The sequence below is a fragment of the Sciurus vulgaris genome (genome assembly GCF_902686455.1).
Source record: "Sciurus vulgaris genome assembly, chromosome: 5".
NCBI classification, from domain to species: Eukaryota; Metazoa; Chordata; class Mammalia; order Rodentia; family Sciuridae; genus Sciurus; species Sciurus vulgaris.
Window position 1 is genome coordinate 113,403,874 of NC_136465.1, and position 14,965 is coordinate 113,418,838.

The 14,965-nt window shown below is 36.8% G+C and overlaps 1 protein-coding gene across 8 annotated transcripts in view; it reads left to right on the forward strand.

Moving 5' to 3' along the window:
* Positions 1–14,965, forward strand: part of TMPRSS12 (transmembrane serine protease 12) — a gene marked incomplete at its 3' end in the record, with an annotated part of 91,687 nt that overhangs the window by 35,164 nt on the left and 41,558 nt on the right. The window lies entirely within an intron of this gene.

Consider the following 14,965-nt stretch of genomic DNA (forward strand, 5'->3'; position numbering starts at 1 on the left):
GGGAGGGGGTGGGACCTTAATAGACTCAGAGTCAGTGGGGGGGAAGTTGTTGAGTGAAAAGCAACCAAAATTGCTTGGCCCACTAGTGGATAGTTCAGTGGGCAGTGTCACCAGCACGGGAACCATTTATAAGCACAGCAGCAGCAAGCAGAGGCAGGGGATTGGGAACTCATAAAAGAAATTGCCACCCTTACCCAATAGTCACCTATTGTGGGACCCAGAATATGTCAAGACCAGTGTAACTAAAATAGGTGCAGAGGGCATCCAAGCTTGGCATACCAAGGAGAGAGAGCTCACTTTGTTGCTGGTGTTCCATAAAAGTTATTGATTGGGAAAACACCAATCATGGCACGAAAGGAGCATCTGCACTCCAGGTCTGATCCTGGGTAATTCAGTTCCATAGTGGTGAATGTGAAACCTATGGAGGTTTAGACTCCACACCCTAAAAGTGGAATTTATGGGAGGCCAAAACCAGACATCCAGCAGTCATTGGCATCTCCCCAGTAAGAGAGGGTATTGATCGAATAGTGCATATCCACCAACAGAGTTCCAGAGGTCAGTTAAGATTAAATCCCATCTACTGGCACTTCCAATTTAGAAGCATGCACTAGCTCACTATGGAGTGCACTGCTTGTCGGTACTCCCCAGTCTATTCCATCCTATACTGGGAGTCGGGAAGCTGAGAGCTACTTCAACCAGATTTGGCTCCTAGCCACAAGGTGTTGGACTTAACCCCTTAACCCAAGGGTTACACACCCCAAAAGTAAATACAAAAAATAAAATCCATCCCTGCCAATGTTTTTGACCATCTTGGTAGAAACAAGATTTCAGATTTTTATTTTTTTCCTATTCTCCCCCACCCCATTTTAAAAAAATCTTTTAAATTTTTAAATTAAAAAAAATTTAAAATTTCATTCCATTTATTTTTTTACCTTTTTCCACTCTGTGTGATTGTGTATGTTTTCTCACTGAATGGATAGGTTAAACATATATAGATATCCTTATACATTTACTTTCATCTTAGTTGCTTTCTTCTTCACCTATTTATTATTTATTTAGTCTTGGTTTGACGTAGGTGGGGTAAAATTATACCTGAGTTTGAGTTGTTTTGGTCTTACATTTATTTGTATGTTTATACCTCGTTCTTCTTTAAAGAATGTAATTGTATTTTTTTATTCCTTTATTTATTTATTTTTATGTGGTGTTGAGGATCGAACCCAGTGCCTCCCACCCAGTGCCTCCCACACACTAGGCAAGCGCTCTACCACTGAACCACAACCCCAGCCCCTGGACCTTGGTTTTTGTTCCTCTTATTAAGTCTTCTTTACTTTCTTCCCCACTACTAGCCAAATTTTCCTATTAACTCTTCCTCTTTTTTTATTTTATTACTTTTAGTTATTTTTAATCTTCCTTCTACATAGCTGTCATCTGCTACCTATCTCCTGCCTCTCCTATGTTCACTCTTTAAATATTTCAAACTTTCCCTTGCCTTCCTACCCTATTTTCTCTCTACTCAAGAAACTGCAATTCCACCATCTGATATAATTATATGGTTTATGTAATTCCTACCCCATTCTTATTGTTATTATTATTAATTCAGTGGATGGTGTGGTAGATACCTACTGTTTAATGTCTGATATAGTTGATGGTTGTTCATTGTTGGTACTGATGTTATATGCTGACCCTACCATTCCTATACAGGTGGTAATTAGTGTTACAGATGTCAAAGTAGATGCCGGACATTTATCTTGAGGTTATACATTTGTTGTTAGCATTATTGCTAGTCCTGGCTCCCCACTCCCCCTTCTTCAAGGGGCTGGGAAGTTATTGGGACCCTTTCAGTTCAGAGTAAAGATTCTACTGCCAAGCAATAGTCACAACTCACCCAAATAATAGCGAATTTCACTCCACATGTGATCTAGCCCCACTAGAGCCTTAACAATACTTTAACACATAGAATAGGGGAGGAAAAAAAACCAAATCAACAACCAGGCCCTAAGTAAGAAAAATCAGAGGAGGATCTCTGTCCCACTCCTGTATCAAAAACAAAAGTTCAGGCTGGGGTTGTGGCTCAGTGGTAAAGCACTTGCCTTGCATGTGTGAGGCACTGGGTTCAATTCTCAGCACCACATATAAATAAATAAATAGCCCATCAACAACAACAACAACAAAACAAAACAAAACAAAAAAACAACAGAAGTCCCAGAACAAAAAATATAACTAAATACAAAAGGACATGCATATAAAAAAGGAAGGGGAATCCATCTCAACTGATATGAAATACAAGCACTCTGAAGACATGAGGAAATAGGCAAACAAAATCTCCCACAAAAACTCACAATCTGCAGGGCATAGTGGTGAATGCCTATAATCCCAGCAACTTGGGAGGCTGAGGCAGAAGGATCATGAGTTTAAAGCCAGCCTCAGCAAAAAGCAAGACACTCAGCAACTCATGAGACCCTGTCTCTAAATTAAATAAAAAATATGGCTGGTGATGTGGCTCAGTGGTCAAGTGCCCATAGTTCAATCCTGGGTACCCCCACAAAAAAATTCACAATCCCCCAACAAAGGAATCCACAGATATGGAAGGTGATAAAATTCCAGAGAAAGACTGGAAAAAAATTGTTAAAATGTTCAGTGAACTAAAAGAAGATCTAAGGAATGAATTAAGAGAACAAATACAGGACATGAAAGACCTTTTCAGTAAAGATATAGAGATAGTGGAAAGAAACCAGAAGTCCTGGAAATGAAAGACAAATGAATCAAATTAAAAATTCACTTGATCACACTGCCAACAGATTATATTGCATACAAAATAGAACTTTAGGCCTTGAAGACAGAACTTGAGGCATTGAAGACAGGATGTGTGAACTTGAATACTCAGTATGCAATGAAAGAAAAAATAAAAGATCACCATCGGGATATTCAAGAACTCTGGGACATTATCAAGAGAACAAATCTGAGAGTCACTGGGATAGAACAGAACCTGGAGATACAGGTTAATGGCATTAAGAATATTTTTAGTACGATAGTAGCAGAAAAATTTGCCGATATTAGAAATGAGATAGACATCCACATACAGAATGCATATAGGACCCCAAATAGATAAGATCAAAACCAAACCTAAGACACATCATAATCAAAATGCTTACCATAGACAATAAGGAAATGATATTTTAAAATGTAAGAGAAAACAACAGGTCACATTCAGTGGCAAACCAGTAAGACTCACTTCTGACTTCTCAACTCAGACCCTAAAATCAAAGAGGGCCTACAATGAGATATTCCAAGCTCTAAAAGAAGGCAATTTCCTACCACGATTGCTGTATCTAGCAATGCCATCTTTCAAAATTGATGAAACAAAAACTTTCCACGATAATGAAAAAAAAAAAAAAAAAAAAACCTCAAAGACATATTGCACACAGAGGAACACAAAAACAAACCCCACAGTTCCCATAAACATAAAGATCACTAGAAGAGCAATCAATCAAATGAAAACCAAGACAGAATTAAATATGGCAAACAAATCAAAATGGCAGGAAACAACAAATGTCTATTCATAGTAAAATTGAATGTAAATGGTCCCAACTCACCAACTAAAAGATATAGATTGGTAGAATGGATTAAGAAACAAAATCCAACTATAGGCTGTTTGCAGGAGACTTATCCCATAGGCAAAGATATCCACAGACTGAAGGTAAAAGGGTAGAACAAATAATCCATGTAAATAGAGTCTAAAACTAAGCAGGAGTAGCGATTTTCATATCTGACAAGGCAAATTTCAAGCAAACATTATTCAGAAAAGACAAGGAAGACCACTACATACTGGTAAAGGAAATAATCCAACAAGAAGATATAATGATAATAAATGTGTATGCCCCAAATGTCAGTGTACCTAATTACATTAAAATACTTCTTGACATTAAATCCCAATGCAATAATACTGGGTGATTTCACACACCCCCGTTACCAGTTGGTCATCCAAACATAAAATCAATAAAGATATTTCTAACCTAAATAATTCTATAAATCAAATGGACCTAATAGACATCTACAGAATATTTCACCCCAAAACAGCTGAATTCACTTTCTTGTCAGCAGTTCTTGGAACCTTTTCCAAAATAGACCATATTCTAGGTCATGATGTAAGTCTTGGCAAATAAAAAAAAATGTACATAATTTTGTCCATTTATCAGAGCATAATGGAATGAAACTAGAAATCAATAGCAAGAAAGATAATAGAAACTACATATACACATGGAGATCAAACAATACTCTTTTAAAAAAATGGATCAGGGGCTGGGATTGTAACTCAGTGTTAGAGTGCTTGCCTAGCATGTGTGAGGCACTGGGTTCAATCCTCCTCAGCACCATATAAAAATAAATAAATAAAATAATAAAGGTATTATGTTCATCTACAACCAAAAAAAAAAAAAAAAAAAGTTTTTTAAAGAATGTACTCCTAAAAAAAAAAAAAAAAAAGAATGTACTCCTGAAAAAAGAAAAAAGAATGGATCATAGAAGAAATGATCAAAGAAATCAAGAAATTCTTAGAAACAAATGAGAACAGAGATATAACATATCAAAATCTCTGGGATAATATGAAGGCAGTTCTAATTTATGGCACTGAATGCCTACATTAAAAAATAGATTCCAAATAAATAATCTAATGTTTGACCTCAAGGTCTTAGAAAAGAAGGAATAAACTAATTCCAAAATCACTAGAAGGCAGGAAATAATAAAAATCAGAGCCAAAATTAATGAAATTGAGAATAAAATAAAATATACAGTACATATGCAACAGAGTTGATTCTTTGAAGATAAATAAGATTGATCAACCCTGAACCAAAATAATAGAGAGAGAAGAGTCAAACAAACAATATTAGAGATGAAAAGGAAGTATCACCACAGATACTTTTGAAACCCAGAGGATCTTTAGAAACTATTTTGAAAATTTACACTCTAATAAACTGGAAAATATGGAAGATATTGACGAATTTTTAGACACATATGACCTAGCAAATTGAATCAGGAAGAAAAGCTAAACAGACCAATGTCAAGGAATAAAACTATAATAGCAATTAAAAGCCTTGCAGCAAAGAAAAGCCCAGGACCAGATAGATTCTCGGCTGAGTTCTACCAGAACTTTTTTTTTTTTTTTTTTTTTTTTTGGTGCTGGGGATCAAACCCAGGGCCCTGTGCTTGTAAGGCAAACACTTTACCAACTGAGCTATATTCCCAGCCCCCCTCTACCAGACCTTTAAAGAAGAACTAACACCAGTCTTACAAATTATTCCATGAAACTCAAAGGGAGATAACACACCCAAATACATATCTATAAAGTTAGTATTACCCTGATACTAAACCTAAACAAAGACACATCAAGGAAAGAAAATTACAAACCAATATCCCTGATGAACACATCCAAAATCCTTAATATTAACAAACTGCATTAAACAACACATGATCAAGTAGGTTTTATCCCAGGATGCAAGGTTGGTTCAACATATGCAAATCAATAAGTGTAATTCACCATATAAACGGAATTAAGGACAAGAATATAATCATTTCAATAGATGAAGAAAAGGCCTTTGATAAAATCTAGCACCCATTCATGTTTAAAAAGATGGAGAAACTAGGGACAAAAGGAACTACCTTAACATTGTGAAGCCTGTATATGATAAATATATAGCTGATATCATACTGAATGGAGAAAAATTGAAAGCATTTCCTCTAAAATCAGAAACAAGACAAGAATGTCTACTCTCACCACCCCTATTCAATATAATTCTTGAATTCCAGCCAAAGCAATCAGGCCATAGAAGGGAATTAAAGGGATACGAACAGGAAAAGAAGAAGTCAAATTATCTCTATTTGTTAATGATATGATCCTATATCTAGAAGACCCAAAAATCTCCACCAGAAGACTTCTAGGGCTGATAAATGAATTCAGCAAAGTAGAAGGATACAAGATCAACATTCACAAATCAATAGCTTTCCTATACTCCAACAGTGATTCTGCTGAGAAAGAAGTCAGAAAAACCATCCCATTCACAATTACCCCCCAAAAACCTTGGGAATTAATATAATCAAGGCTATAAAATTTTTTCACAGGAAAATTATAAAAAACTGAACAAACTGAAGAAGACTTCACAAGATGGAAAGACTTCTCATGTTCTTAGGCAGAATTAATATTGTCCCAATGGTCATATTATCAAAAGCACTATACAGATTCAATGCAGTCCCCCTCAAAATACCAGATATCTTCACAGAACTAGATAAAACAATCCTAAAATTCATTTGGAAGAATAAGAGACACAGAATAGCCAAAGCAATCCAAGAAATCCAACAAAGCTGGAGGCATCACAATACCTGATCTCAAATTGTACTACAGTGATAGCAACAAAAACTGCAATGGTACTAACATAAAAATAGACACACAGACCAAAGGAACTGACAAACCCACAGATACAGTCATCTATTTTGTACCCAAAATAGATGTTGGCGAAAAGACAGCCTTAAAATGAATGGTGCTGGGAAAACTGGATATCCATATGAGGAGAACGAAACTAGATCCCTCTTTCTCATCCTGCACAAAAATCAAAGTGGATTAAAAATTTGTAGGAATTAGACCAGAAACTTTGCAACTGCTAGCAAAAAACACAGGATCAACATTCTGTCATACTGGTCCAGGCACTGACTTCCTGAACAAGATCCCTAAAGCTCAAGAAATACAACCAAGAATGAACAAGTAGGATGGTAACAAATTAAAAAGCTTCTGCACGGCAAAGGAACTGATTAAGACCATGGAGAGAGAGCCTACAAAATGCGAGAAAATCTTTGCCAGCTACCCCTCCAACAGGGAATTAATATCCAGAATATATGAAAGATTCAAAAAGCTTACCATCAGAAAAAGAAAACAAACAAATAAAAACCCCAAAATAGTCCAATTAATAAATGGGCAAAAGAACTATACAGACATTTCTCAAAAGAAGAAACACAATGACCAAGAAATACATGATAAAATGTTCAAAATCTCTAGCAATCAGGTAAATGCAGGTCAAAACTCCAATAAGGTTTCATCTCAATCCACTCAGAATGGCAATTGTCAAGAATACCAATAACAATAAATGCTGGCAAAGATAATGGAGGAAAAAATACACCCATACATTGTCAGTGGGACTGTATAAGCAGTGTGGAAATTTATCAATAAACTGGGAACAGAACTATCACGTGACCCAGCTATCCCACTCCAAAAAAACTAAAATCAGCTTACTACAGTGATACAGTCACATCAAGGTGTATAGCAGCACAATTCACAATAACCAAATTATGGAACCAGTCCAGATGTCCATCAAAAGATGAATAGATAAAGAAAGTGTGGCATACGTACACATTGGAGTCCTACTCCACTGTAAATAAGAATGAAATTATGGTAGTTGACAATAAACCTATAGAACTGGAGAACATCATACTAAGTAAAATAAGACAGACTAAGAAAAACAAGGGTCAAATGTTTTCTCTCATATACAGAAGTTAGAGCAAAATGAAAGAAAAAAGGAAAGGGGGAGAGTTGGATATTATAAAAGTTGGATATTATAAAAGGGAAGATCAGAGGAGTAAAAGGAGATCAAGAGTGGGGTAGGGAAGATGGGAAAGGGGAGAAATTGTGGAACGAATTTAACAAAATCACATGTATAAACTGTACCAAACAAAACAGATGTTGTTACAGGCAAAGGCCTGTAATCTCAGCAACTCGGGAGGCTGAGGCAAGAGGATCACAAGTTTGAGGCCAGCCTCAGCAACTTAGTGAGACCCTGTCTTAAAATAGAAGGGCTGGGGATATAGCTCAGTGGTAAAGTGCCCCTGGATTCTATCCCTAGTATGACCATCCCTGCAAAAATTGTACCAGACAAAAATACATAAATTAACAAGTAAAAGGAAGACCATTAAAGACAGGAGAATGGTGGGGGGAGAAAAGAGGGAAAGGGGGCAACATGGGGATTGGAATGGAATAAATCAAATTCCACGCATGTATGATTTTATAAAAAATGAACCCAACAACTATGTATAACTATACTGCATTAATAAAAGGAAAAAAAAAAAAGCTAGCCTGGGTAATATAGTGAGATCCTGGATCCAAAAAACAAAACAAACAAATAAAATGATGAATTAAAAAAAATCTACATGCACAAAATGCTAAAGCAGATTCTGTACTTAAAAAAAAAAAGTAGACATATAAACAACAAAAATCACAAGATGCCCATCAGCATTCACACTTGAATTAATATGTGAAATTTACATTTAAGAGATGAAAGTCAGATTATAAGTATAAAATGAATGTCAAATACTAATATACTCTGACTTACTGGAAAACATAACCATCGTAGGGGCTGGGGTTGTGGCTCAGTGGCAGAGCACTTGCCTGGCATTTGTGAGGCCCTGATCCTCAGCACCACATATTAAAAAAAAAAAAAAAAAAAAAGGATCTATTGAGAACATAACAATTGTGACAGAAATGCTTTCCCCCTTGGTAAAGTAAAAAGAGAAAATAATCTAGAGATCTATGGAGGTCAGCAAAGATTTAGCTCTTCAAATAAATCTTAACTCTTCTAAGAATATAGATAGGAGAAGTTTGATAAATATATCTGAAACACAGTGATTTCAATCTATTAGCAGAAGTAATTATCACCTGGCTTATACATTCAAGGAAATTTTTGTCATCTTTTATTACTGAATATTAGATTCAAAGTAAATTTTAAAAAAAGTTACAGTGCTGACATGGAAAAGCAGCAGAATAGGAGGGTCCCAGCTCTAGTTCCCCTTACAGAAATACTCACTTGCAAAAATCCAGACATGAAAAGCCTTGTGCAAATTTCAGAACCTGAGAGTGAGGCTGAGTCACCCTCTTGGAGCACAAAACCTGACAAAGGTCACAACAGAATAGGAGCAGCACCTCTCCACCAAGCCAGCACAATACCACACAAGAGGAATCTGCTGAGCCTACACTTTCTCCAGGGGGTAAAAGAGAATCTGAGGGGCTGGGGCTCAGTGGTAGAGCGCTTGCCTAGCATGTGTGAGGCACTGGGTTTGATTCTTCAGCACCACATGTAAATAAATGAATAGAATAAAGGTCTATCAACATCTAAAAATATGTTTCTAAAGAAAGAGAGAATCTGAGGCAAACATCTACTAGTCAAAATGTTCTGGGGGACGTCACAGATGCCTAAGAATCACCTCATAGGGAATACTGGGGTTAACTGGAGAGGCCAAAATACCTGGCATCAGCTAGGAACAAAGAAGGGGCTTGGAGCTCATAGCAATCAGCATGCAGATCTTGGTGGTGGCATCGTATCCCTGCTGGAGGCCTTGCCTGACTAATGAGCCTGTAGTGTTCTGGCAGCCTCATCTGTCTACAGAGCAGTCAGCAGTTCTGCCAAGCCCGGGTCCCTAAGCAGAGGTCCTGCTCAACTGAGGAGCCCAATGTGTGACAGACCAGATCACAGAGCACATCCATGGCTAGAGCCAATGGCCCTACCTGATTGTGTAGCTCACTCTACAGCCTCACCTAACCAGGGCACATTAAGCAGCTGCCCTCCTCCGAACAAGGGGGCTTGACCTTGCTCCATCATATATCACAGCCAGTGATTTGGTCCAATTACAGAGTCTAGTTTGAAATCAGATTCACTGTGAGATGTATCCTGAGACCCGACCTGACCTGGGTGGCGGGGGAGCCCAGTCAATGAACTCACCTCTTGGTAGAGCAAAGCCAGAAGCCCTGCCCAATTACAGAGGACAGCAAGCAGAACCACCCTGGCCAGGGAGCACTGCTGGTAAAGCCACCAGACCACAAACAATTGTAGAGCTCACTCAGCAGTCTCATATGACCTCAGAGAAAGGGTAACATTCACACCTGATGGGTGACCCCAGAAGCAAGCCCTACCTACCTACCCAGACATGCTACCGACTGGCCCACCCAGAACCCTCTGCTGGACTAAAAGCTAGTGCTTTCCTGTCAAAGAAACCTACAAATGCTGGAAGAGGTGATTACTTCCTCAAATACACAGACAACAATGTAAGGATACAAGGATCACAATAAATCAGGGAAACGTGACAACAATTCAAAAGAAACTAATAAAGCTCCAATAACTGACACTAAAGGAAAGGAGCTCTACAAAATGACAAAAAATTCAGAATATTCTTCTAAAAGAAGTTTAATGAAATATAAGAAAACAAAGATAGACAACTAAATGAAATTAGGAAAAAAAATACACCAAAAAATTTGTTTGACAAATAGAAGCAACAAAAAACAGCACTGAAGAATGTAATGATTGAACAAAAATTTCAATAGAATAAGCAGACTCTTATTAAGCAAAAGAAAGAATGTGTAAATTCTAAAGCAGGTAATTTGAAATTATCTGGTTAGCAGGGCATGGTGGCACACACCTACAATCCCAGCAACTCTGGAGGCTAAGGCAAAAAGAGTGCAAGTTTGACACCAGCCTGGGCAATAAAGGAGGTGCAGTTCTGTGGTAGAGTGTCCCTGGGTTCCATTCTCAGTGGCCCCCCCAAGAAAAAAATCTGGTCAGAGAAACAAAAATCAATAAATAAGAAATAATAAGAGTGAAAAATGTACGGGACTTATAAAACACAAGTGAGCCCTTCTATGCTTTATGGAGTTTTCAAAAGGAAGAGAAAAATAATGAAATAGTTCATATACAAATTCAATGCAATTCCAATTAAAATCCCAATGACGTACTTTACAGAAATAGAGCAAGCAATTATGAAATTCATCTGGAAGAATGAGAAACCCAGAATAGCTAAAGCAATCCTTAGCAGGAAAAGCGAAACAGGGGGTATCGCAATACCAGATCTTCAACTCTACTACAAAGCAATAGTAACAAAAACGGCATGGTATTGATACCAAAATAGAAAGGTAGATCAATGGTACAGAATAGAGGACACGGACACAAACCCAAATAAATACAATTTTCTCATACTAGACAAAGGGGCCAAAAATATGCAATGGAGAAAAGATAGCCTCTTCAACAAATGGTGCTGGGAGAATTGGAAATCCACATGCAACAGAATGAAACTAAACCCCTATCTCTCACCATGCACGAAACTAAACTCAAAATGGATTAAGGACCTCGAAATCAGACCAGAGACCCTGCAAATTATAGAAGAAAAAGTAGGTCCAGATCTTCAACATGTCGGCTTAGGACCAGACTTCCTTAACAGGACTCCCATAGCACAAGAAATAAAAGCAAGAATCAATAACTGGGATAAATTCAAACTAAAAAGCTTTCTCTCAGCAAAGGAAACTATCAGCAATGCGAAGAAAGAGCCTACAGAGTGGGAGAATATCTTTGCCAATCATACTTCAGATAGAGTACTAATCTCCAGAATCTATAAAGAACTCAAAAAACTCTACACCAAGAATTCAAATAATTCAGTCGACAAATGGGCTAAGGAAATGAATAGACACTTCACAGAAGAAGATCTACAAGCAATCAACAAACATATGGAAAAATGTTCAACATCTCTAGTAATAAGAGAAATGCAAATCAAAACCACCCTAAGATTCCATCTCACCCCAATTAGAATGGCAATTATCAAGAATACGAGCAACAACAGGTGTTGGCGAGGATGTGGGGAGAAAGGTACACTCATACATTGCTGGTGGGACTGCAAATTAGTGCAGCCACTCTGGAAAGCAGTGTGGAGATTCCTTAGAAAACTTAGAATGGACCCTCCATTTGACCCAGCTATCCCACTCCTTGGCCTATACTCAAAGGACTTAAAATCAGCATACTACAGAGATACAGCCACATCAATGTTCATAGCTGCTGAATTCACAATAGCCAGACTGTGGAACCAACCTAGATGCCCTTCAATTGATGAGTGGATAAAGAAGCTGTGGTATATATATACAATGGAATATTAATCAGCCATAAAGAATGATAAAATTATGGCTTTTGCAGGCAAATGGATGAAATTGGAGAATATCATGCTAAGTGAGATAAGCCAATCTCAAAAAGCCAAAGGAAGAATGATATCGCTAATAAGTGGATGATGACACATAATGGGGGGAGGGAGGGGTCAGTGTTAGGGTTAGAGTTAGGGTTAGGGAGGGGGGCAAGTATGGAGGAAGGAAGGACTGTATAGAGGGAAAAGAGGGGTGGGAGGGGTGGGGGTAAGGGAAAAAATAACAGAATGAATCAAACAACATTACTCTATGTAAAATTATGATTACACAAATGGTATGCCTTTACGCCATGTACCAACAGAGAAACAACATGTATCCCATTTGTTTACAATAAAAAAAAAAAAAGATAAAATGGGGGCTGGGATTGTGGCTCAGTGGTACAGTGCTTGCCTCACATATGTGAGGCACTGGGTTTGATCCTCAGCACTATACAAAATGAGCACCACATAAAATGAATAAGTAAAATAAAGATATTGTGTCCATCTACAACTAAAAAAGAAGATAAGATGGGTAAGAAAAACTTGGCAAATTTGGGGAGATAAATGAAAAAACAGATTCAACAGATTCACCACATAAAATGAATAAGTAAAATAAAGATATTGTGTCCATCTACAACTAAAAAAAAAAAGATAAGATGGGTAAGAAAAACTTGGCAAATTTGGGGAGATAAATGAAAAAACAGATTCAAGAGCCAAAGGACCTCTAAAAAGTTGAACCCAGGGGTTGGAGATTTAGCTTACTGGCAGAGTGCTTGCCTATCAAGAATAAGGCCCTGTTTGATCCCTATCCCTCTACACACACAAAAATCAATGACAAAAGGAATTTTGAAAACCACAAGGAAAAAAGTGTTTCTTTACACATAATGGAGTTCTCACAGGAGTATCAGCATATTTATTGGCAGAAATTAGCAGGTCAGGAGAGAGCCAAATGATTTATTTAAAACATTGAAAGAAAAAGAAGTCCTGCAAAGCAAGAATAGTATACCCAATAAAGATATACTTCAGAAATGAGGGGCTGGGGTATAGCTCAGTGGTAGTGTGTTTGCCCGACATGTACAAGGCCCTGGATTCAATCTTCAACACACACACACACACACAAAAGAAAGAAAAAAATTTTTTAAAGAAATGAAGATATAAATACTTTCAGACTTTCCCAAGTAAAAGCTGAGAGTTCATCCCCAGCAGACCTGCTGTATGAGAAATGATAGAATCAATTCTTCAAGCTGGAAATTCATTAATTAACAACATGAAATATATGAATGTATAATTATACTCACTGGCATTGGTACATACATAGGCAAATTCTGAATGCTGTGATACTGCAATGTTAGTACATAAATCAACTTCAACTCTAGTATAAAAGTGAAAAGACAAATGTATTTTAAAAAGTGACCAGTCTACAGTGCTGCCAAAGAAATATAAAAAATAAAAATAAATACCAAACTGGACACAGCAGCACATGCCTATAATACCAACAACTTGGGAAATAGAGGCAAGAGGATCTCAAGCCAGAGGCCAGCTAGTGCAACTTAGCAAGACTCTACATACATGTGTGCATGCATACATACATACCTACATACATACATAAACTCAGTGGTAAATTGCCTATGGGTTCAACCTCCAGTACCAAAAAAATAAAACGAAATGGGTAAAACAACTAGCCCAGCATGGTGACACACACCCAAAATCCTAGCTAACTGGGGGGCTGGAGCGGGAGGTTGCAAGTCCAAGGCTAGCTTCAGCAACTTAGCAAGACCTTGTTTCAAAATAAGAAAGAAGGAAAACTATAACCAAAAATACTCTGTTAATGGATACACAATGTTTTTTAAAAATGTAAATAGTAACATTAATTTCCTAAAAAGTGGAAGTGAGGAATAAAAGTATAGTTTTTGCACACAACTGAAGCTGCTATCAGCTTAAATTAGGATGTTATAATAGTAAAGTATTTCATGTAAGCATCATAATAAACACAAACAAAAAAACTAGAGCATAACACAAAAGATTTAAGAGAAAGGAAGCCATGTGCAGTGGCACAAGCCTGTAATCCCAGAGGCTTGAGAGGCTGAGGCAGAATCCCAGTTCAAAGCCAGCCTCAGCCATTTTCCCTGGTACCAAAAAAAAAAAAAAAAAAAAAAAAAAAAAGATTAAGAGAAAGGAATCAAAGCATACTACCACAAAATGTCATCGAATCACAAAGGAAGACAGAAAGAGGAAGAAACAAAATATAAAACAGTCAAAAACCAACAACATGGCAACAGTAAGCCCTTACCTATCAATAATTATCTTAAATATAAATGCATTAAAATCTCCATCAAAAAACATACAGTAATTGAATGGATAAAAAAAGCAAGATCCACTGTATGCTGCCTATGAGAGATACACTTTTCCTTTAAGATACTATAAAAATTGTAACCAAAGAGAGCAAGAGGGGCTACACTGATACTAGACAAAATAAACCTTAAGTCAAAAAGTGTCCAAAGAGACAAAGAAGTCATTAATTGATGACAAAGGGGCCAAATTATCAAGATGATATAACAGTTATAAATATTAATATACTTAACATCGGAACAGATTAATATATAAGACAAATAATAACAGAATTTATGTGTGTATTTTTGTGTGTGTATAAAACATATGCAGAACATTCTTTCCACAGAAGCAGAAAACACATTCTTCTCAATTTCATATGGATTTTTCTTCCTGATATAGGATAGGCCACAACACAAGTCTTAACAAATTCATTACAACTTAAATCATTTCAAGTATCTTTCCTAGTCACAATGGCATGAAAGTAGAAATTAAAAATAAGAGGAAAAATAATAGATTCACAAAAATTAAACAATATATTAATTGGCAACCATTGCATCAAAGAAGAAACCAAAAGGGAAATCAAAATATATCTTGAGACAAATGAAAATGGAAACATAACATACTAAAACTTATGGGATGTAGCAAAATTAGTTCTAAAAAGAAAGTT